Genomic DNA, 8085 nt, shown 5'->3' with positions numbered 1-8085 from the left:
TCTTATTTTATATTATTTTTTATTAGTATAAAATAAGTATAACAGAAAATTTCTCTGATTTCATCACACAGTGTAATAAAATTCAGCTACATATTTTTGATCCGAATGCACTATTCTGTGTTTTCAAGGGTTTTGCTGTGCGGTGCATAACTACTACAAGCATTTTGAAGTTAAGCTCATTCAGTTTCTTTTCTAGTAATATATATTACACAGACGAGGTCAGATTTTACCTGTGGCTATTTAACAATGTTTTGACAACTGATTTATATGAAACTATTTTTTCAATTACTAAAAATCTTGTTCTCAATTTGCATGAGTGGGTGGCATTGTATTACTATAATTAAACTATTTTATCACAGGTTGTATTGAACATTACACTATTATAAATAGTTGTAATTTCCCATCATTCCATGATGATTTCTTCAGAATACATTTTTGGAAATGCAAGGCAGACCTCTGTGTGTGTGTGTGTGTGTGTGTGTGTTTTAATAGTTTTGCCAAATTCTGTTCTAGAGATTTTGTTCTAATGTGGACTTTCGCTCATGTGTGTCTGCGCTGTTCTGTAACACTGTCTGTCTGTCACACACCACACACACACGCACACACCAGCACTCTAAACTTGAATCATTAGATGGAACCTAAAACTTCCTAAAAGTTTTACTAAAACTACCTAGGAAAACTTTGCAAAATTACCCACCCTAGAAATTATTTTACTTGTTCCTACTAAGTTGTAGAGAAAAGAAAAGTTTGCTTTTTAGGCACCTCTCAACAGAATAACTAATGCATAAAACCTTATTTTCCTATAAAGGGTAGAGAGAAGCTGTTTATTTTAATTTTGTTATACCAGATGGAATCCTTCAGGTATTTATTGCTTTGTTTCTAAATATAAGTGTGACAAGCTCTGCTGTCTGTGGTTGCACAGGGGATTTTGGAAACAGTTTTTACTTGGGGCATACCCTGTACGTGGGCCGCGCCCACACACTGTCATCTCGGCCCCCTCTTACCCTTTTGGGAAGTCCTGATACCTTCAAGAGGAGTTTTTTTTTTTTTTTCTGCTTTATTTTACCATTCTCGGGTCAATGGGGGTTTCCTTGTATCCCTGGCACAACTTTAACTCACACAGTGAGCTAGTGTTATATTAAGAACGCATGTTCTAGAATATTGGTTCTCACCTGGCTTACACATTTATTCACTTAGGAAAAAAAATTTTTTTAAGCATCTGCCTCTGAGCCCTAAGCTTGACATTCAGCTTTCGTTTGTCGAGGGGTCACCCGCATCCCGGTGTCCTGTGAGGATGCTTTTCTCCCCGCTATTCTAGATCATCAAAAGGGCCTCTCTCAGGAAAAAGGAGGCAGCAGAAGGACAGGCACTGAGCGGGAGAGGGGCTACTGGCCAAGCAGAGCAGTGAAAGTGTCTCCCCTCTGTGGCAGCCTAGGATTTAAAGTAGCAGAAGGGGCAGTCACGTTGCCCTGTGAATCAGGTGATGTGAGAATGCCATCCCATCATCAGCATGCATCCATTTCTGCTTAATAATTAATAAATTCTCCAAAGGGAAAGCCAGGTGTGGCAGCACATGCCTGTGATCCCAGCACTCTGGAGGCTGAGGCAGGAGGATTGCTCTGAGTTTGACGCCAGCCTGGGCTACATAGAGAGACCCTGTCTCAAAAAACTGAAAAGAAAAAAGGAAGAAGGGAAAGGAGGGAGGAAGACAAAGAGGGGAAAGGAAGGGGAAGAAAGAAAGAAAGCCAAAAGAAAGAAAGAAAGAAAGAAAGGAGAAAGAGAGAGAAAGCAAGCAAGCAAGCCTCAAAAGGTGTCTCATAGTCCTTTACTATCTCTTGTTTTCCTTCAAAGAAAGGAAGAGAGGAGGAAGGAGTGGAAGGAGCGAGGAGAGACACAAAACAAGAGAGCAAAATAAGGGGAAGGAGAAAAAACGTGAGAAAAGCACGGTGAGGGAACACGAAGCCGACAGAGGAACAGCCCTGAGTGGCAGTGGGAAAATCCCACAGGAAGGAAAAGTCCACCAGGGCAAAAGGGACAGGAAGGGGAGAGCGGCCCCTACAGCAGCACTGCGGGGCTCACCACAGCCCGAGACAGACATGGAGCCAACACAGCTCCTAGAGCTCCTGCTCCCGTGGGGTCTCCCAGAGTGGGCCACTCAACCCCCGCCCTGCACTCACACTCGGCTCTGACTTCCTAAGACTTTGTGGACAGAAGGCGGTCTCAAATGTTCCTCAGCGATGTTTGTCTTAAATTCTGCTCTTTCCGCAGTTCTTCCTTCCTGACTACTATCCATAACTTAACAAACATTAACTGTTGGTCTCCTTACATTTCTTTTAGCATATGGTTTAAGTATTGTTCATAGAACTTCCAAATACCATAGTTCAAGTGTTAAGAGGAAAAGTGTACGCTTAGGGGCAGAGTAAGTTCAGAAAAATCTTGCTTCTACCAGCTGGTATCTTCCTTAATCCTTCTATATGAATTGTTTGTTCGTTTGTTTGTTTGTTTTCAGACAGAGACTCGCTGCGTGTTTCAAGCCAGCCTTAACCTCACTAAGTAGTCCAGACTGGCTTTGAACTTGCACAGATCTTCCTGCCTCAGCCTCCCAAGTGCTGGAATTATAGATGTGAGCCATCACACCCAGATCTTCTATATAAGTTAAATGTACTTGTATTGGTGCATAAAGAAAAAACATTTTTAAACACTGGTGTTGTTTATGAGAAGTCTGGGCACTTCCAAGGTTCCAAAATGGCCCGAAGATGATCATACTCCCAAGTCATGTCCATCTTTCTGCTCAGCTGGCCTTGTGGCCCTCTTCGCTTAGAGTCTTGCTTCATGGTTGGAAGATTTTGTCCTTAGTTCAGCATCTTGGGCAGGAAACAAGGGCAAGGCAATGTTTCTGTCCTTTGTATCAGAAAGCAAATTAATTTTCCCCAAAGCCTCCATGCGGGTCTACTTAATGCTTTCCTCACTGGAAGTGGGGCAAGTGGTCTTCCCTGGCTACCTGCGAGTGGAAGGAGATACTGGTCCTTGGGCAAGGAGCGAGGTGGGTGGAGGACGCCAGGGAAAGCGGCTCCACACCCCATCCCCACCCAGCTGAGGCCCCTGATGTTGTCTCTCTTTTCTTGCCTGCAAACATGTAGTTTCCAACGTGTGTTCCTTTTACAGAAACAAAAGCCTAAGGAATTTCCACCAGTTAAAATAAGGCCCGCACATCTCTGTTAAAAACAATTTGTTTTTAATCGTTGAATATGCACCGCACGCTTTCCTGGAGGCTGTACTTACCTGGCAGCGTTTCTAGGTCCCTTGGCTCCGCCTTGGTCTTTACCACCTTTAAAACTTCTAGTTCCCACTGCTGTGTAGTTACAGCTGTTCGTGCCACAGCTGTGAGCAAACCATTTGAAGGTTACTGCCTGCGCTGGCAGCACCACTTCTGCATACCACTGCTCCCCAACTCCCACCCTCGCCAAAGCCTCCCCCAGCCCAGCCACCTTGAAAATGTTTATTTTTAGCAAAAAAAGGTATTGTCCGCTCCTCTATTTCACCAACTCCGTACCTTCTTAAAGGTTCCCCCCAATCCAATCACTTAGTTCTTTTGGGCAAAAAGGGTATTTTTCTATTTTGCTCATTTGATTTGGTTTTCCAGACGATAAACAAAAGCTTATGAGGGGCTGGGGATTTAGCTCAGTGGTACAGCACCTGCCTGGCAAGCGTGAGGTTGTGAGTTCAATTCCCGGTACCGGAAAAAAAACAAAACAAAACAAAAGAAACAGATAAAATTGATTGTGGGACAGGGATATAGCTCAGTGGCATAAGCGCCTGCCTGGCAAGCACAAAGTCATGAGTTCGATCCCCGGTACCGCAAAAACAAACAAACAAACAAACAAAAAGCTTATGGAGCTTCATGGAGACTCCAAGCTCATCACCTGCTAAAAATGGCTCCTTGCTGGGCTGTGACCCCTCTCTGGATGTCACAGTTTTTCGTGTCCCCACTGCTCGGTTATTTATTTACACTGTGCTCTCCACCCTGCGCCACCAGTGTGCTCCTTCTGGGTTCCCATCACAGCACCCCCGCCCCCGCCCCCCGGAGCCCCGCACAGCCTGCAGCTTAGAGCAGCGCCCCTGCGAAGACGCCGATCCCAGGCTGCGTGAACTGAAATGGAGCCGAGGGACTGAGGTCCTGTCTGGCCGGACGACTTCCAGCTGCTCGCCGCTGAGACACCCAGGCCATCTGTGAATGTAGAACAAGCCCCTTTCTGGCGGCAACCGTTCACGGTCTCTCACCGAGCTGTTCTTCAGAAAGAAACTCCCCTCCCAACGAGTCAAGCAGAAAAAAACTAGCAGATTTAGGCAGTGAATGAAAGTGAAGATTGACGGCTGAAGCTCGATCCCTCTGGCATCTCCTCCGCTCGTCAGCGCTGGGGAAACACCTTCCTACTTCAGAAGAGGCCCCTTGGCAGGCGGACAGGCAGGGAAGGTGGGAGGGGAACAGAAGAATGCAGAGCCCAGTCGTCTCCATCCCGCCCCTAAGCTGCTCTTCTCCGGTGGCCATCCTTTTCATTCAAATTCATTTCCTGTTCAGAGAGCTTCCCCGGCAAGCCCCAGGCAAGCAAGCGTGTGTCCCACGTGCACCATCACCCGTCCTGTCGGTCTACCTCGGGGCCCCTCAGTTTTAACGCTTGCTTCGCCAACCCCTGGGAATCAAATCGAGCCATCTGTCGTCAGAACTCTTGCCTCTTGGGGAGTTAGCTTCATCCCAGCCAACTTCCTGGTGGCCCCTCAGGGTATCTCCCTGGCCCTGATGTCCCTGTGTCCCCCTGCACTTACTGTTTGCTGTGAGTGGCTGATCTCTCCATTGAGAAAGCAGGCTGCTTCAGAACTGGGCTGTGTGTGCCCTCTAACTGCTTAAAATTCTATTGGACAAACTTCTCCCCCTGTAATGTGCTCACTGCCCCCACTGACTTATGCAAGAGATGGTCTTCCACTGAATTTTAAATGGCCCAGCCAAAAAATAAAAGTTTAAAAATAATAATAAGATAGCCCAGCCTAGCCAGTCATGGTTCAGCACCCATCCGTGTTCTTATGCTGAACTCAGACACACTGAGGCTGCCCGTGATGTAAGCGCAGAGTATGACCAACTCGGTGAGACTGCTGAGGGCCATGGTGCTCGCTTCAGCAGCACGTACGCTAAAACTGGAATGGCAGAGCGGTCCGTGGGTGTGCCGGGCCAGACGGCTGTGAAACGCACCCCTTGAGAGTGTATCCCGTGGGGCATGGAGGATGACCGCTCAGAAGCTAGAAGACACATTTACGATTCAAGCTACAAACAGGGCCCCGTTTCCTGTAGTTGGATTTGCTCCTCTGCTCTCTCTGTGTCCCCTGCACCCATGGAGTGCCAGTGGATTTTGCTGGTCTAAGTGACACTAGGTGAACATGCCAGGACTGAGAAAGCCAGAAAGCTCTTTCTCCCAGGCCACCAGTCTGGTTCCTTCACTTGTCCTGCGGAAGTACAGTCTTGAAAAGCATACCTGACCGCGGGGGGCTAGAATTGGCATGGGAATGGCTATGATGTCATTTTGAGGAAGTTTTACAGGTGGGAAGAGGTGAGGCAAGAGATCGAATGAAGCAGAAGGCGGAGTCTGTTACGATGAAGGCAGCCAGGTTTAAATGGAAGCATTCAGTAGGCTTTCTCAGCAACGCCTAAAGGAAGCCAGCAGGTGCATCCAGCCACAGAGGAGCGCAGGAAAGTCTGCGGCAGTGGGAGATGAGGTAATAGAAGGAAAAGATGTGGCATCCTCTTCCCCTTCTTTCTGCCTAGAGTGCAGATGTGATGGCTGGCTTGACCTCCTCCCTCCCGTGGTAAGCCAGGGGCGTGAAAATAAAAGGCAGCTCATTAAGAATTACGGAACTCCAAGTTAGAGACAATAGGGATCTGTGATTTGCTGCTAGACTGGATTCCCTGCCAGCAGATTCTTATTAAGTGATGTAATTTAATGCATCCTTGCTGCTGAAGCAGTGTCTCATTTCTAGTTGTTTTCCTAGGGCCAGGACTGGTCATCATAGTGTCCTTTTCATTTGATTAACTGCAGGTCTAAGAGCCTATTGCATAGGCCAAGTTGAGGTATGACCATGGGTCTCAGCAGCCTGTTCTCTCTTAAGATGGTTACTTAATTTCAAAATAAATTCTACCCCAAACTAAACATAGATGTTTACATGTTTGTATATGTCACTCTCCTGTCACTGGACACAATGCCTGACCCCCACAACTCAAAGGAGGAGCGGTGTATTTGGGCTCACAGTTTGTGTTCACGGTCAGCTGGCTCCAAGGCAGGAAGGGCATGGTGGAAGAAAGCTGCTTGCATCATGGTGACCAGGACGCAGAGAGAAGAGGGAAGAGCTGAGGTGGGAGGTACCCACCTGGTGAGCTGCCTCTTCTGCCCAGGCTCCCCCAACACCACATTCAGCCATGGATTCACCCCCCTGATCCAATCATCTTCCACATTCATGAGGATTTGGGGGGACATTTGAGATCTAGCAGTGCATATGTCTGTATTTGAGAGACAGGGCCCATGGCCTAGCCCTAGCTATTGAGAAGTAGATGAAAGTTGGTGAGAGGGCCTCAGTCTCTTTTCTGTGTTACCCAGGCTGGCCTCAAAGTCTTGGCCTCAAGGAATCTTTTAATTTCAGGCTTGGAATAGTCGGGACACCAGGCATGTGCCACCATGCCCTGCTGAATGTGGATTCTTAAAAGCAGAGGATGAACTTTGCAAAGCCTTCCCCTAATGTACCTTTGTTTAAATTTGAATAAGAGATCAGTATTTTGGGAAGATTATGGCTTTTGGAGTCAGACCCAAAACACATCTAAATTTAAATCTCACCTCTGGGATTAAATTGGGCATGAATTATAACCTTTCTACCCTCCACTCCTCAAGTTCAAAATGACAAAAGTACCAATGTGGAAAAGAGTTAAGAGGATTAAAGCTAATGCCTATAAGTTGAAATGGATGTAGACACAGATCTTATATTTCTCATAGAAATTATTTCAAAATGAATCACTGATCTAAATGTAAAACAAAAAACTATAAAAATCTGAAAGAAAACCTAGAAGAAAAATCTAAGCTAAGTTTGGCAATGATGTTTTAGGTATAACACCGATAGCATCATCCTTAAGGTGTTAAGTTGGATTTTATTAAAAGTTAAGAATGTCCTCTGTAAAAGATACTGTTAAAAGAATGAAGAGAAAATCCATAGGCCTGAACAAAAATTTATGCAAAACCCAAATCTGAAAAAGCATCTCTGTCCAAAATATGCACAGATCATTTGAAGCTCCAACAAGAAAGCAGATGATCCAAGTTTAAAATTGTTGGAACCTAGCATGGTAGCATAAGTTTAAAGTCCTGCTTACTCTGGAGGTTGGGGTGGGAGGAACTCAAGTTCAAGGCCAGCCTAGGCAACTTTGTCAAACCCTGACTCTAATTAAAAATAATTATAATAAAGCCAGGCGTGGTGGCACATGCCTGTAATCCCAGCACTTGGGAGGCTGAAGCAGGAGGATCGTTGCAAGCTCGAGACCAGCCTGGGCTACAAAGTGAGCTCAAGTCCAGCCTCAACTGCATAGTGAGACCCTGTCTCAAAAAGACAAAATAAACAAATAAATAAAAATAATTATAATAATAACTATCACCTCACTGTGTTAAACAGTGTGAAGTAACCTGGGTCTACATAAAAGTGTTTGATACTTTGAAGTTCATTACCTATGTTTCACGCCACCCACAAGTCTTGGGAAGGGGATGGCTAAATAGTAAAATGCTGTTGGCAAAAGTTTAACTAAATTTATTGTGTGTTTCAAAGGCTTGCAAAACAGTCTAAACCCATCTACTTGATTGGAAAGAGCTAAGAGAAAATATCAGAGTAAGTAAATATATGTGTGTGTGTGTATTCATATATATAATGTTTATATATTTATAATACACATGCATATATAGAGAGTAAGCCACAAATAAACAGCTAAATAAATGTGAAGCCAACTCTATCCCAGCTGTATGTATAGAGCTTGACCTAACAGATCATACTTGAATATGTTAGACA

Source organism: Chinchilla lanigera, unplaced genomic scaffold (genome assembly GCF_000276665.1).
Source record: "Chinchilla lanigera isolate Chin_1 unplaced genomic scaffold, ChiLan1.0 scaffold00035, whole genome shotgun sequence".
Taxonomy (NCBI): Eukaryota; Metazoa; Chordata; class Mammalia; order Rodentia; family Chinchillidae; genus Chinchilla; species Chinchilla lanigera.
This window is presented reverse-complemented; position numbering follows the sequence as displayed.